This window comes from Erinaceus europaeus, chromosome 3, assembly GCF_950295315.1.
Source record: "Erinaceus europaeus chromosome 3, mEriEur2.1, whole genome shotgun sequence".
Classification (NCBI taxonomy): domain Eukaryota; kingdom Metazoa; phylum Chordata; class Mammalia; order Eulipotyphla; family Erinaceidae; genus Erinaceus; species Erinaceus europaeus.
In genome coordinates this window covers 69,326,807-69,343,320 of record NC_080164.1, presented here as the reverse complement: position 1 = coordinate 69,343,320, position 16,514 = coordinate 69,326,807, and the positions used below count along the sequence as shown (strand labels likewise).

Sequence of the window (16,514 nt, the reverse complement as noted above, 5' to 3'; positions counted from 1 at the left end):
TGGTATTTGATATTGAAGGATTAGGGCTTCAATATATAAATGGGGTGACCATTCAGTCCGTTATCATCAGTAAACCTGCATGGCTTCCAACCATCTCATTTCCTTTATCTTATTTTTTTAAAATTTATTTACTGAAACACACACACAGAGGGAGAGAGAGAGAGAGAGAGAGAGAGAGAGAGAGCAGAGATTACTCTGAAACAGACAATGCTGAGAATAGAACTAGAAACCTCAGGCAGTCAGATACTCTACCAGTTGAACCATTTCTCTGACCATTTGCCTTTTTCTTTCTTTTTCTTTTTTCACTATTTTTTAATTTAAGTATCAGTAAAGCCTACCTGGGATTGAGGAGAGTGACTGAGTGGGTAAGAGGTTATGTCCATCTCTCAAAATTTTTAAGAAATGTGCTTGTCAGAACTTGGACTGGAGTTGGTATATTGCACCAAAGTAAAAGACTCTGGGGGTGGCAGGGTGGGGGGATGTTCAGGTTCTGGAACATGATGGCAAAGGAGGACCTAGGTAGGAGGTTAGATTGTTATGTGGAAAACTGAGCTATGTTACACATGTACCAACTACTGTATTTTACTGTCAACTGTAAACCATTAATCCCCCCAATAAAGAAAAAAATGTACTTGTGGTATTGAAAAACCCCTGACCCATCATGCTCATCATTCCTCAGGAGAAAGGAAAACTTTGTTTTCAAACTAAATCAAACTCAGACATCTCCAGATATCATAGTGTGGCTCTCATGAAACTTCCAAGTGGTGTCCAGCTGAACTTATGACCCACCCACACTGCCTGGCTCCACACATTCACTACTGGTGTGGCAGTTTGGGCACACAGCTGGTTTACTCGCCTCTGGCCTAAATCTTGCTTCTTCGGTGACCTCAGATAACAACTATGTAGATGCCCATCTCAAAACACCCCCCTGAATCAGTAGTGGTGACTTTGTAGCAAGTCACCATAGCATATCACAAAATTAATCTCTGAAGTTCTATGGATTATGGATCTTCATGGAAGCTGGTGAACTTGCTCAAGTACCTTAGAGCTGCCTAGGTCTCTACTTTTCTACTCTTTTCTAATACTTTTTTTTTTTTTTTTTTTTACCAGAGCACTGCTCAGCTTTGGCTTATGGTGGTGTGGGGATTGAACCTGGAACTTAGGCACCTCAGGCATGAAATTTTCTTTCATAACCATTATACTATCTACCCCCACCTCTTCTCTAATACTTTTAATGGGTAATATTTTTTAAAAGTTTATTTATTTATTTATTCCCTATTGTTGCCCTTATTGTTTTATTGTTGTAGTTACTGATGCTGTCATTGTTGGATAGGACAGAGAGAAATGGAGAGAGGAGGGGAAGACAGATAGAGGGGGAGAGAAAGATAGACACCTGCAGACCTGCTTCATCACTTGTGAAGCAACTCTCCTGCAAATGGGGAGCTGCAGGCTCAAACCAGGATCCTTACGCTTGTCCTTGCGCTTTGCACCACCTGCGCTTAATCTGATGCGCTACCGTCAGACTACCTTCTCTAATACTTTTTAATGTATTCTCTTTCTTTCTCTTTTTTAGATTTTATCCTTTATCATCCATCATAATAAAACCGTGTGTCTGTGTGTGTGTGTAGTCATTGCTAGGGTTTCAACTCTCCAGACCCACTATTTACAGGTAGAAATAGCTGAAGACTTATAAGACTATAAGCTAATAGGAGTATTCTCAACTCTGACACCATCTTCCCAGATAGTACTTTCAGCCCACCTGCATGTTAGCTCTCAGGCTCAGATTATTTAAATCATGGACCGCTTGGAATATACGTAAAATAGACTTCTTCAGTCTAATGCTCTGAGCTATTTCGTCTCTTAAAATGGTCTTTGTTTTTTTTTTTTTTTGTTTTGTTTTTTTAACCAGAGCACTGCTCAGTTCTGGCTTATGGTGGTGTGGGGGATTGAACCTGGGACTTTGGAGCCTCAGGCATGACAGTCTCTTTGCATAACCATTATGGTATCTACCCTCTACCCTAAAATAGACTTCTTAGCTTCTTCCCACATGAAGACCCTTAGTTCCTTCCGCTCTATCCTTACCTTTAGGTTCCTGATTATTAAAAATTTTGTCTTACTTTATATCTTACCACTTTTCAGCCACCAAGTAGCATACACCACCATGATGCCAACCTGACTTCCCTGGGCAGACGACCTCACCAATGTATCCTGGAACCTCACACCTCCCCAGAACCCTGCCCCACTAGGAAAAGATAGAAACAGGCTGGGAGGATGGACTGACCTGCCAACACCCATGTCCAGCAGAGAAGCAATTACAGAAGCCAGACCTTGCACCTTCTGCACACCATAGTGATCCTGGGTCCATGCTCCCAGAGGGATAAAGAATAAGAAAGCTCCCAATGGAGGGGATGGAATACAGAACTCTGGTGATGAAAATTGTGTGAAATTGTACCCTTCTTATCCTATAATCTTGTTAATCATTACTAAGTCACTAATAATTTTTTTTAATTAAGGTGACTTGCAAGCCAAAGTAACCTGAAAATGAAAGTAATTTATGCAGCAAGCATTTGTCTAGATGAAAAAAGTGAAAAAGAAAAGAAAAAAACCCAAATAGTTGTAGGTAGAGACGCACAGATAGAGATAGGGAAAGATACCATTGCACAGAAGATCCCTCAGTGTGGTGGTAGCCAGACTCAAACCTGGGTCTCAAGCACTGCATAAGCAGGCACACTACCCAGGTGAGCTACCTTGCCAGTCCCAGGTTTTTTTGTTTTGTTTTTTCGTGGGTGTTTGTTTTGTTCTGTTTTTTAAGTAAACAAAAAACAGGGGCCGGGTGATGGCACACCTGGTAGAGCACACATGTTACAGTGCACAAGGACCCAGGTTTGAACCCCTGGTCCCCACCTGCATAGGGAAAGCTTCAGGAGTGCTGAAACAGGGCTGCAGGTATCTTTCTCTCTCCCTCTCTATCTCCCCATTCCTCTCAATTTCTGGCTGTCTCTATCCAATAACAAATAATAATAATAAAATAAACTGTTTAAAAAGAAAGCAAAAAATAACTGGAAAAGGAGAACTTCCATTGGCCCTCAACCTTTTCTATATGTTTTAATATACTTTCTAACTTGCGGGGGGTTGGACAAATGAAAGGCAAAGCCAGAGACGAAGAGGTATCACCTTTGTGACATTTTCTATTTTAGGTACTCTCTAATGAGACCATGTGATAAAGATCGAATGAAGAAATCGAAGTTCAAATACTTCTCCAAGGTCACAAAGCAACGGCAAACCAAAGTATGAACTCATTCTCTGCAACAGCCTGGAAGTACCCCAGGCTCTTGCATAAAAGCTGTGTTTCAGCTTTTAAGTAACATTTACATCCACTTACACACACACACACACACACACACACACACACACACACACACACACACACACATACAGCGTTTAGCACGACCTCTCTGCCCCTCAAGTGCACTTCCCTGAGTGCCATAAAGCAGATTTTCCTTTATCCTGCCACTAAGATCACAAGGCCAGAACTTTGACAGTAAACTGAGTATGTTTTTTTTTTTTGTAAACTGGTAGACATAAACACCATGAATAAATTATAATCAAGTCCCAGCACAATATATCATGTGGACTTAAGATTGAAAATGAAGTCATCAAATAAATTTAGACTTTTATTTTAAAAAGAGATTTAATTATTTATTTGTTTTGGGTAAACACAGAAATTGAGAAGGGGGGATTAAAAAAGGGGGGAGAGACACCTGTGACACGGCTTCACCAGTCATGAAGCTTCACCCTGCAAGGGAGGACTGGGAGCTTGAACCTGGGTCCTTGTGCAGTGTAACATGCATGCTCTACTGGGTGCACCACCACTTGACCACTTTAAGCTTTTATTCTTTTTTTTTTAAATAAATGCTTTCTTTTTTATTATCTTAATTCATTTATTGGATAGAGACAGCCAGAAATCAAGAGGGAAGGGGGGGCGCATAGAGAGGAAGAGAGACACCTGCAGCATTGCTTCACCACTTGTGAAGCATTCCCCCTGCAGGTGGGGACTAGGGACTTGAACCTGGGTCCTTGTGCATTATAACGTGCTTAACCAGGTGTGCCACCACCCGGCCCTGGCTATATTCTTTTAAAAAATTAATTAATTAATTTAATTAAATTTAAAAAAAACTTCTGTTTACTGAGGAGAAGCTAATGACAGAGAAAGTAACTAAAAAAAAACAAGCCCAGGGAGTCAGGCGGTAGTGCAGCAGGTTAAGCGCACATAGCACAAAGCACAAGGACTGGCATAAGGATCCCGGTTCAAGCCCCCAGCTCCCCACCTGCAGGGGAGTCGCTTCACAAACGGTGAAGCAGGTGTCTCTCTTTCTCTCTCCCCTCTCTGTCTTCCCCTCCTCTCCATTTCTCTCTGTCCTGTCCAACAACAATGACATCAATTAACAACAACAATAATAACTACAACAATAAAACAACAAGAGCAACAAAAGGGAATAAATAAAAATTTAAAAAAACAAGCTCAGCCCTAAAGAGAGAGAAAACACAGATAGAATATCTATCGCTGAGCTGTAGTTTTTTTTTTTTTTTTTTTTTACAAAATCTGCTCTGCTTCTGAATGTAAGATGTGGCTGTACGTCTCTCCCAGCAAAGACAATCAATATGATGAAACTTTTCCATTTCCTACAAAAGTTGCCAAACGTCAGGGAATTTTTCCAAACTATCATTTCCTCAGCAGGAAAGTCAGATGAAGGGCTTTACAAAAACTGTAAACTAGTGCAAGCTGACTGCACATTCATGGTCTTAACCAACTGAAAAAGGCAACATATGGCACAGACCACACCTCTGAATCTACACTCTCGTGTGTGTGAGAAAACAAAATCGTGTTTTCAAATTACGTAATAGAAAGAGCCCGACTCCCCCCAATAGTTTTTTTCTAATGGAACAGACTAGAGGTAGGATATATGCTACTCTATAAGGGCAACTACTAGTGTTATATCTGTTAAAGTTATGCACACACATAAATAAATATCTTTCTGTGAGTCATAGTAAAAAAAAAAGTCTTGGGAGTCAGGCGGTGGTGCAGCGGGTTAAGCGCATGTGGCGCAAAGCGCAGGAACCGGAGTAAGGATCCCCGTTCGAGCCCCCGGCTCCCCACCTGCAGGGGAGTCGCTTCACGGGCGGTGAAGCAGGTCTGCAGGTGTCTATCTTTCTCTCCCCTCTCTCTCTGTCTTCCCCTCCTCTCTCCATTTCTCTCTGTCCTATCCAACAACAAAGCAACGTCAACAATGGCAATAATAACCGCAAGGAGGCTGCAACAACTAGGGCAACAAAAAGGGGAAAAAATGGCCTCCAGGAGCGGTGGATTCATGGTGCAGGCACCGAGCCCAGCAATAACCCTGGAGGAAAAAAAAAAAAAGTATTAGGGGTCAGGCAGTAGTGCAGCGGGTTACGTACACATGGTGCAAAGCACAAGAACCGGCATAAGGATCCCAGTTCGAGCCCCCAGCTCCCCACCTACAGGGAGCAGTTGCTTAACAGGCAGTGAAAGCAGGTCTGCCTGCAGGTGTCTATCTTTCTTTCCTACTCTGTCTTCCCCTCCTCCTTCCATTTCTCTCTGTCCTATCCAACAACAATGACAGCAATAACAACAATAACGACAACAACAATGATAAACAACAAGGGCAACAAAATCTAAGTAGGCCTCCAGGAGCAGTGGATTTGTAGTGCAGGCACCAAGCCCCAGAGATAACCCTGGAGGGAAAAAGAAAAAGTCTGAAAGTTACCAAGCATATTACAGAGACATAATGATGGAAAATGTACAGAAAAGTTAGTGAAATTTGTCACTCACCAAGGGACCAAATGATTAAAAAAACAAAACAAACCACCAATTAACTCAATACTGGCGCATTATTGCTACCCCCTTGTATTTGTAGGCCTTCAAAATCAAGACAGAGTAGAGCTATTGTTATAGTTTTCTGTGTATCTATCCAGATTTATGTGATCAAAGTCTAACATACCAGGTGGGGCCTTTGAAGAGGTAATTAGGATTAGATGAGGCCACTGAAAAGTGGGAACTGGAGTCCTTAGGACTGATACTCTTATAGGAAAAGATATTAGAGATGAGCCACATGAGACTATAGAGAAAAGACAGCTGTCTGAAAATTAAAAAAAAAAAAAAAAGGCTTCAGGAGAAAACAACCCTGACAATAGTTTATTCTTAGACTTCTGGCCTCCAGGACTGAGAGAAAATTAACTTCTGTTGTTTAAGGCACCCAGTCTATATTTTCTTATTTAAACAAATTAGCAGGCCAGGTGGTGGGCACAACTACGTGAGTACGTATGTTACCATGCTCAAGGACCTGAGTTTGAGCCCCTGGTCCCCACCCGAGGGGGAGGGTGGAGTTTCACAAGCAATGAGGCAGTGCTGCAGGTGTCTCTTTCTCTCTCCTTCTTTATCTCCCACTCCCCACTCCGTTTTTTTCTGTCCTATAAAATAGAGAACTTTTGGGAGGCATAGCCATGGAGCAACAGGGATCAGATCAGATCTCCCTCCATAAATAAATAAATAAATAAATAAATAAATACAAAAGACCTAAACAGAATCCGCATTGCAGCCTCACCCACCAAGTTGCAGACACTACAATGATTCCACCCTGACTTCTCTGGGCAGATGACCTCACCAGTATACCAGTATGTCCTGGAACCTCATCTCTCCAGAGCTCCATCCCACTAGGGAAAGACAGGAACAGGTTGGGAGTATGGATCCACTTGCCAATGCCCAACTCCAGCGTAGAAGCAATTACAGAAGCCAGAACGCCTTCCTTCTGCACCCCCAAAATAATTTTGATCTATATTCCCAGTGGGGGAAAAATGATAGAAGAAAGAAGATAAGAGGGCTCTGAACCCCAGCTCCATCAGGACCTGGAGAGAAGAGGAAAAAAGGAGGGACATTTGAATGTGGTAATAGGGTGGTGTGTAGCTTGGAAAGGAAGAAAAGACAAGACCTTTAAAAGAGGGACGGGGGGGTTATATACAAATATATAGAGAAAGTTGTAGAAATAATAGTTAACCCATATCTGCAACCTTAGGAAAACTGCTGTAGCTTATAATAGAGGGACTGGGGATTCAGAAATCTGGTGGTGGAAAAGGTATGGGACTATACTCCTGTTGACATGTAATTTTATAAATCAATATTAAATCACTAATAATCACTAATAAAAAATAAAGAAGAGCAAAGAAAAAATTGCACAGCAGATTAATACAGCCGGGCAAGAGAGATAGCATATGGTTACACAAAAGACTTTCATGTCTGAGGCTCTGAGGTCATAGGTCCAATCCTCTGCACCATCTACAAGCCAGCGCTGAGTGCTCTAGTCTCGTTCTGTATCTCTCTCTCGCATGGTAAAATAAAAAATATATAATAAAAGATTAACACAGCTATCTCATACCCAAATTTAGAATTCAATCACATGCTACATAATGATATTTCTCTCAGCTACAGACTACATATGTCATGGTATGTCATGGTCCCAGTATGCTACCCCGTACAGCCTGGGTGTATGGTTGGCTACTCCATCTAGATCTGAGAAGTTACTTTCAAGGATGTTGGCACAACTATGAAATTTCCTTAAAGGGAAGTAAAAATTTGCCATCCCAAAAATGTGTGTTGGTTTCATCTGGATGGCCTCTGAAGTCTGGGTGGAGGATGCCTTTAAAAGATACCTATATGTGAAAGGAGGAGTCTTCTCTGCAAGGGTTTCTCCCACACTGCCTGGGAAAGGGGAATTCCCTCATCTCTTTTTCCAGGAAAAGGAAGAACAGAGATCTACATGTCTTTGTTTTACTTTGCAGCTTGATGATACAAGAATCCGGCATGAAGCCCAGCCAGTCTATCTTGGCGTTACTCTCGATCACACCCTGTCATTTCACGAACATCTCATAAAAACTGCAGCAAAGGTGGGCGCGAGGAATCACATCATTGCAAGACTGGCCAGTTCCTCATGGGGCGCGAGCGCTTCCACACTACAATCATCATCTCTGGCATTATGCTATTCCACTGCAGAATACTGTGCCCCAGTAAGGTTCCGTAGCCCCCATGTCCACTTGGTCGATTCCAAATTATATTCCTCCATGAGGATAATTTCTGGAACCATCCATTCCACCCCGGTTCCATGGCTGCGAGTTCTCAGCAACATCGCCCCGCCAGATATTCGTCTGGATGCGGCATCATCTAAGTTCATTTCCCACGTCTACGCTCGACCGGACCTGCCAATATACGCAGATATCTTCGCCCACCCTGTCCAACGCTTGACGTCTCGTCACCCAATCTGGTCCCCTACGCCTACACTGAACTTCTCTGTTCCAGACTCTTGGGATCAGAGTTGGCAGTCAGCTGAGGTAAAGAACAAACACCTCATCACAGAGCCCTGCAAGCGTCAACCCGGCTTTGACCTAGCGCATTATGATTGGGCCCTCCTCAATTGCTATGGAACAGGCCATGGCCGGTGCGCCGCTATGTTCCATCGCTGGGGAGCCAGAGACGACCCGAACTGCCCCTGCGGCTCCAGACAGACTGTGACCCACATAGTCAACGACTGCCACCTCTCCAGATTCAAAGGAGGTCTCGAAACTTTACATCAGGCTCAACCTGATGCTGCTCACTGGCTACGGAAGAAGGGCAAATGCTAGAAGAAGAAGAAACTTTGCTGGGGCCAGGTGGTGGCGCACCTGGTTAAGTGCATACATTACAGTGCACAAGGATGCGGGTTCAATCCCCTGGTCCTGACTGCAGTGGTATGGATACTGACCTGAGTAGAGCCTGTGTTTTACTTTGCTTTCCCTTGGTAAGTGGTCTAACTGTCCCTTACCATTCTCCCCCAACTTTTGTCTTAGCTAAGGGTAATTTTATACTACTTTTGGCCATTAGTGAGTTACTCAGAACTCCTGGGTCTGTCCTATGTATGGCAGGTATACAGGTTGTTGATAAGTTCCCTTTACTTTTTCTCTTATATTCATTCATCTGTCTGATATTGGTGTGAGTGTTTGGCCTGTGAAGGGACTCCAACACCCTAAAGATACATTTCTCAGAATGTCTCCATCAGAAAGTGATGTATAATTGTACTGTGGATTTTAACAGAAGCCCAGTTAGCAAAATTACACTTTATTGTAGTAAGGTGCTCAGTGTTGCAGAAAAAGACTTCTATCCTCTAAAAATAAATAAATAAATAAATAAATAAATACTATTCATGCAGGAAATCAACAATTCTGTGTTTTTAACTGTCCATCTACGGCCCACTTGGATAGTGTCCTGTTTTGCCAGTTGTGCAAACCAAGTTCAAGCCTGGCCACCACACTACAATGAAGAAAGCTTTGATAGTGTGGTCTCTCTGACTCTCTCTCTCTCTCCTTGCCTCATTGCCTTCTCTGCCTCTACCTAAAAAAAAAATTTTTAAAGGTCTGTCTGTGACTAAAACAAAGCATCAGAAACCTCACACAAGGTCAGTGTGGATAGTACACAGCTTTGCCATGTATGTGATCCAAGTTTGAGCCCTCTCTTTCTCTCTATCTCTCTTTCTCCCTTTTAAAAAGAAACTGAACACAAAATAAGCAACAACTATTCATAAATACCTTTGATCATTTTCTGAAGGCCTAGCTAGTTTGGATGAAGCATACTAAGTATTTCATACACTTAATATTATTTTACCTTCAAAAAAAAATCACAAAGTGGACATCTTGAGTTCCATATTCTAGCTAGCAAAATTCAAGTGCAAAGGCAAGTCAGCCTCGGCTCAGTGCTTCTGGCTACAAAGGGCTCCCCTCTGAAACAGCCTCGACATGCAGGAGCCTGGGAGGTGCCCCCCAAGAGCTGAGTCACATTGGAACTCATACACAGTATTTGCTCTCTTAGAATTCCCCCAAAGTATTTCCAGGAAATAAAACAAGCATCTCATTGTCTATACCTACAGTTTCTGCACGAACACAGCCAGAAATAACTTCAGCCAAGCTCCAGCTCTAAAAAGCAACTGCTTTTCTCTGCATAATGAATATCCAGTTGAGTAGCTTCCAAACACCTAAATCCTAATTTACTATGAAGTGGGCATTCCCTGTGCATAGTTCAGATATGCCCCTTTGAAATAAACATTTCTCTACTGTCCAAACACTATGCGTCTATTGTCTACTCCTCTCAACTAAAAGTCATGCAGACCAGAAAGAGGTTAATTACACGTGAAATGTAATGTAGTATCTTTCCTAAACTTCAGTCCTATTTTCTTTCTCATAAAAATAAGTAAGTCTGAGGAGTTGGGCGGTAGCATAGCAGGTTAAGCACAGGCACTGCAAAGCGCAAGGACTGGTGTAAGGATCCCGGTTCAAGCCTCTGGCTCCCCACCTGCAGGGGAGTCGCTTCACAGGCAGTGAAGCAGGTCTGCAGGTGTCTATCTTTCTCTCCCCCTGTCTATCTTCCCCTCCTCTCTCCATTTCTCTCTGTCCTATCCAACAATGATGACATCAATAACAACAATAATAACTACAACAGTAATAAAAAAAACAAGGGCAACAAAAGGGATAATAAATATAAAAATTAAAAAAAAAAGTCTGAAGGGTAAGGAGTAGCACAACTGGTAAACTGTACAAGTTACCATGTGCAAGGACCCTGGTTAAGCATGTCAAAGGTTGACAACAGCACAAATGGCCACCAGTAGGGGATTGCAATTATTCCCCACATCTAAAGTCTTAAAAATAGAACTTTTGCCCTCCAAAATTATTGAATCTAAAAGTCAGACTCATCACTCACCTGCATTTAGCTATAAACAACATTTATAAACTTATTTTTAACATACTAACTATATTGAATACTAGTAATAACCCTACTACAAGAATTCCTTCAGTGAATTTGATTATCTGAGTATAAAGAAATTTACTTTGGGGGCCAAGTGGTGGTACACCTGGTTTAAGTGCACACTATTACACTGTGCAAGAACCTGGGTTCAAGCCCCTGGTCCCCACCTGCAGGGGAAAGCTTCATGAGTGGTGAAGCAGTGCTGCAGGTATCTTTCTGTCTCTTTCCCTCTCTGTCACTCCTCCCCTCTCAATTTCGTTTTTTTATTACTGGATAGAGACAGAAAGAAATTGAGACCTAGTGGGGGTTGTATTGTTATATGAAAAACTGAGAAGTGTTATGCATGTACAAACTATTGTATTTACTGTCGAATGTAAAAAATTAATTCCCCAATAAAGAAATTTAAAAAAAAATGAGTAACTGGGAGTCAGGCAGTAGCGCTGTGGGTTAAGCGCACGTGGCGCAAAGCAAGGACCGGCATAAGGACCCGAGTTCGAGGCCCCGGCTCCCCACCTGCAGGAGAGTCACTTCACAGGCAGTGAAGCAGCTCTGCAGATGTCTCTCTTTCTCTTTTCCCCTCTGTCTTCCCCTCCTCTCTCCATTTCTCTCTGTCCTATCTAACAATGACGACATCAACAGCAATAATAACTACAACAAACAACAAGGACAACAAAAGGGAAAAATAATTTTTTAAATGGATAACTAAAAATATTTTAAATACCACATCAAAATATTTTTAAAATATTTTTATTTATAATTGGATAGAGACAGAAATTGGGAGGGGAGAGGGAGACAGAAAGAGAAAGAGACAGAGAGACACCTGCAGCCCTGCTTCACCACTTGTGAAGCTTTCCCCCAGCAGGTGGGGGACTAGGGGCTTGAACCTGGGACCTTGCTCATTGTACTGTGAGTGCTTAACCAGGTGCTCCACTGCCTGGCCCCACTCAAAATATTTTTTTAAAAAAAGAAATTTAGTTTAATTAAAACATTATGAGGCAGGGCCAGGTGGTGGCGCACCTGGTTGAGTGCTCATGTTACAATGCAGAAGGACTTGGGTTCAAGCTCCCAATCCCCACCTGCAAGGGGAAAGCTTTGCGAGTGGTGAATCAGGGCTGCAAGTGTCTCTCTGTCTCTCTCCCTATCACCCCTCCCCTCTGATTTCTGGTTGTCTCTATTCAATAAATAAATAAAGATAATAAAAAATTAGAAAACATATGAGGCTGACTATAGTAATTCCCTAGTAGAGAAACACCAATTATTTCCAGTTATAAATCTTGTATGCAATATGCCTGTTGGCATAAGAAAATTGCAAGTAGCCAAAAACAAGTGTATACCCAAAAAAAGTTCTAACTTTTCTTCCTGCCAGGTTGCCTCCAAACTTTCCTTGAAATGCACAGAGAGTCCTGTTCTGGAACAAAGATCTGGCTGGCACTGCTTTTGCTGCCTGACACAAGGTTCACCAATTCACTAATCTGATGTACCCTGGAACATTTCACTCCCTCATAAAACTTTTTCGAAAGACAAAGCAAACAGTGAAGCAGGACCTAAGATTCTAAAAGTCCACCCATAGTCAAGGGCAAGACAAGAGACAGCACAGCAAAAAGAATGTACTGAGAGAACATTCTGGAAGAAACCATGCCTGGACTACACAAATGGATATGTGTCCTGACAAGTCACTAAGCTCTCAGCATCTCCTGTTTTCCTTCTTCAAAGTCAGATAATTCTACCTATAGATAAATTATTGAAAGAGAAAGTAAGGAGAGAGGAGATGGCATAATGGTTATGCAAAGAGACTCTCATGCCTGAGGTTCCAAAGTCCCAGATTCAGTCCCTCATAAACCAGAGCTGAACAGTGCTCTGGTAAAACAAAAGAAAGGGAATAGTAATTTTTCAACTGGAAATCTTATTAACTCCTGTGATCCCACATGTTTAAAAACAATCACATTTAGATTAACAAAACTTTCACAACTTCCTTTACAGATGTTGGAAATTTCAAAATCATGTTTTTCATTTTCCAAACTGAAATAGGAACAAAGTTTTTATTCATGTTACACACATTATACCTCCTAGCATGCTGTTATTCTTCTGCCTGTCCAGGTGGGTGGCTCCCCTACACCACCTTGAAGACCCCCATGCTCTAACGGCATGAGAGACCAACATTTGACCTTTCTTTTTGCCATTTCCTAGCTCTCTCACACTTCACTCAAGCCACGGAACAGATCTTGCTAGAAACACAAAAACTTTTGCACTTACGGTGTCATAAATGGTCAGTAAACTACTCAGATACAAAACTACTTTGGACTAGAGTCCAGACTCAAATCTTCCCTGCCATCTCTCAACTAACTGACTTGAAGAGAAGTCAAATAGTTATGTAATCAATTTAGCTCCCGGGACAACATAAACAGATAATCCAGAGTCTTGCAGATCTTGCCCAGGTTTTATCTGCTTCTTTGAAACCAGGTTGAGATAACAACTAATGTAAAGTTTAGAGATCTAGGGGGAAAAATGTATATCAATAATGCAGAATGGCACTGAGAATGTACTACCCATGTAGACATGAAAGAGCAAAACAGCAAATCACAGCATGGGCTGGATACATGGTGGCTTGGACTTCTCAACTGCAGGACGAAGCATGTGGGTCGAGCCCATCAGACACAGAGAAACAGCAACAACAAGGTCTTCTTGTCCCAAAGGCCCCAAAGAGCTCTTCAAAGCTTAAGTGTCAATTCAGTCAAAAGCCAGTCATCACCCACAGACTGGAACCCTGGGCCTCCAACCTCTACCTGCCCTTTCTCTGTAGTCTTGACCCTGACTGGGAATCGGCTCCTGGGAGTCCACTCTTTTGGTTCTATGCATAATATTCTTGAGTTTCTACTCATGTGCCAGCCATTAATATCTGACTCCAAAAAAGGAAGCAGATACACTATGGGATAGTATTCAGCATCCAATAGAAGGAAATTCTGATGTATGACACATCAGGGATGAGTCTTGAGGACACTATGCTCAGCAAAGTAAATAAACCAGAAACAAAAGACACATACTTTATGATCTCCTTCTATGAAAGTTCTTGGGGAGGGGCAGGTGGTAGGTAGTGCAGCAGGTTAAGCGCACATGACGCAAAACACACGGATTGTCGTAAGGATCCCAGTTCGAGCCCCCGGCTCCCCACCTGCAGGGGGGAGGGTCGCTTCACAAGCGGTGGCAGGTCTGCAGGTGTCTATCTTTCTCTCCCCCTCTCTGTCTTCCCCTTCTCTCTCGATTTCTCTCTGTCCTATCCAACCACAATGACATAAAAAAAAAAAAAACAATAAAACAAGGGCAACAAAATGGGAGAAAATAGCCTCCAGAAGCAGTGGATTCATAGTGCAGGCAATAACCCTGGAGGCAAAAAGAAAAGAAGATGAAAAAAAAAAAAAAAAGAAAGTTCTTAGGGTAGTCAAATTCCCAGAGACACAGAGTAGAACAGTGCTTTTTACCCAAGGGATGAAGGAATGGGGAGTGAGCGCTGAAGGAGTATATGGAGTTTCAGTGTATGGAGGTGAAGATGTTCTGGAAAGGGATAGTGATAATGGCAGTACAACAGTGTGAATGTGCCTTGTGCCACTGAAATATGCACAGAAAAAAAAGGCCAAGATACAGACAGGCCAACCTTTGCCATGAACAAGGACCCCGCTCAAGCCGTGGCCCACCACTCATGGGAGCACCTATGAGCAGAGAAGCACTGCTATGGTGTCTTTCCTTCTCTGTGTCTCTTTATTTCTCTCTCTAAAAGTAAAAAGGAATCTTCCAGGAGCAGTGGAATAGTGCAGGCATGAGCCCCCATGGTAACCCTGATGGCAAATAAATCATTTAAAAATCTTATGTATATTTTACCATAACAAAAATACCTTTTAAAAATGGAAAAGGTGGGCTGGAAAGATAGCAACTCTGTTGATGCAACAAGAGTCTCATGTCTGAGGCTCCAAAGGTCCTAAATTCAATGCCTGGCAGTAACATAAACCAGAGCTATGTGGTACTCTGGTAAAAGAATTAAAAAAAAAAAAAAAAGTAAGTAAATAAAAAAGGAAAGAGGGCCAGAGAGTTTACTAGGTAAGGTGGATACCTCATCATATGAGCAGCCCAGGTTTGAGCACAGGTACCATATGAGAGGTGCTGCGGCAACAGAGGAAGCTCCAATGCTGTGTGTCTGTATGTCTCTACCTAAATATAAACGCACCTTGAAGTGGTGAAACTGCACATGTGTAGCCACCTCCCCACCAAAAACATAAATAAGAAAAAGAAGTGGTCTGGGAGGTGGCACAGTGGATATGGCACTGGACTCTTAAGCACATATACCAGCTGTCTGGTAAATAAATAAATAAATAAATAAATCTATCTTAAAGAGAGAAAAGGGTAGGGTAGGGTAGGGTAGGGTAGGGTAGGGTAGGGTAGGGTAGGGTAGGGTAGGGTAGGGTAGGGTAGGGTAGGGTAAAGATGGAGAAGAAAAGAGAGGGGGCCCCTCTCTTTTGTCCTTTTGCTGCTGAGTGTTTGTTTGCATGCTGTGCTCTTTCTAGTCTTTCTCCTGCTTGCACCTTATAATCCCTGACTATTGTTTGGACTAACATTGTGGATCTGCCCTTTTAACTCATATTTGAGGGACACAGCAAAAACAACTGGTGTGCTATTGGACTAGCTGTGGGATGTAGCGGGAGCCCTTCCTTTCTTCTATTTTTCCTTGGTTTCTCTCCTTTTCATTCTGTTTCAAGCAAAAGAATTGCTCTCACTCTGGATTTGAGGCCTTTGCTGGGCATATAATGACTGCTCTCTCTACTGGTTTGGCTTCTGGAGAGGAATTAGCCTATAGGGCTGCTCCATTCTCGAATCAGAAGTCCTGCTAGAGAAGTCTGAATAGTCAAATGGAGCTCCCAGGAAACTTTGCAGCCACTGCCATGCAATGTGGTTCTTAATGGTTACATAACATCAACCTTATGACTGTAACCTAAATTCTAATTGATTCATTTAATCTGTATTGGATTCTTCACTGGTTCAGAGTTTTCAGTATTTATGTGTTTTAAATTTATTATAATTTTTATTAGTAATTTAGTGGCGATTTGCAAGCTTGTAAGATAACAGGTATAACTCCACACCATGTTCACAATTCTTAAAAAACTTAAATGAACATTTTTACAGAATATGCATAATCTTCAAGATCCATTCACTTTTTTCAAATTATGCTTATTTTTGAAATAATACACACACACACACACACACACCAGAGCTCAGTTCTGGCTTGTGGCAGTGTTGGGGATTGAACTTGGGACCTCAGAGTCTCAGGCAAAAGAACAAATGAGAGGGGCCTGGTAGTGGCACACCTGTTTGAGCGCACCTGCTATATAATATGCAAGGACCAGGGTTTGAGCCTCCAGTCCCCACCTGCTGGGGGAAAGCTTTGTGAGTGGTGAAGCAGTGTTGCAAGTGTCTCTCTGTCTCTCCCCCTCTCTATCACCCCCTTCTCTCTTGATTATTGGTTGTCTCTATCAAATAAACAACAATAATTTTTTAAAAAGAACAAATGAGAACAAGGTGTTTAAAGGACAGGAATTCTGTCTTAGAAGAAAATGGAACATTCAAGGAAGAAAAGGAAATTCTCACAAGAGCTTGATGCTCTAAAATAATAAAATGAAACACAAATTCA

The 16,514-nt window shown here is 42.1% G+C and overlaps 1 protein-coding gene across 3 annotated transcripts in view; it reads right to left on the bottom strand.

The window, feature by feature from the left end:
• The window catches only part of TBC1D8 (TBC1 domain family member 8), a 152,909-nt gene that overhangs the window by 75,604 nt on the left and 60,791 nt on the right, over positions 1–16,514 (bottom strand). The gene's annotated exons all lie outside the window — the stretch shown is intronic.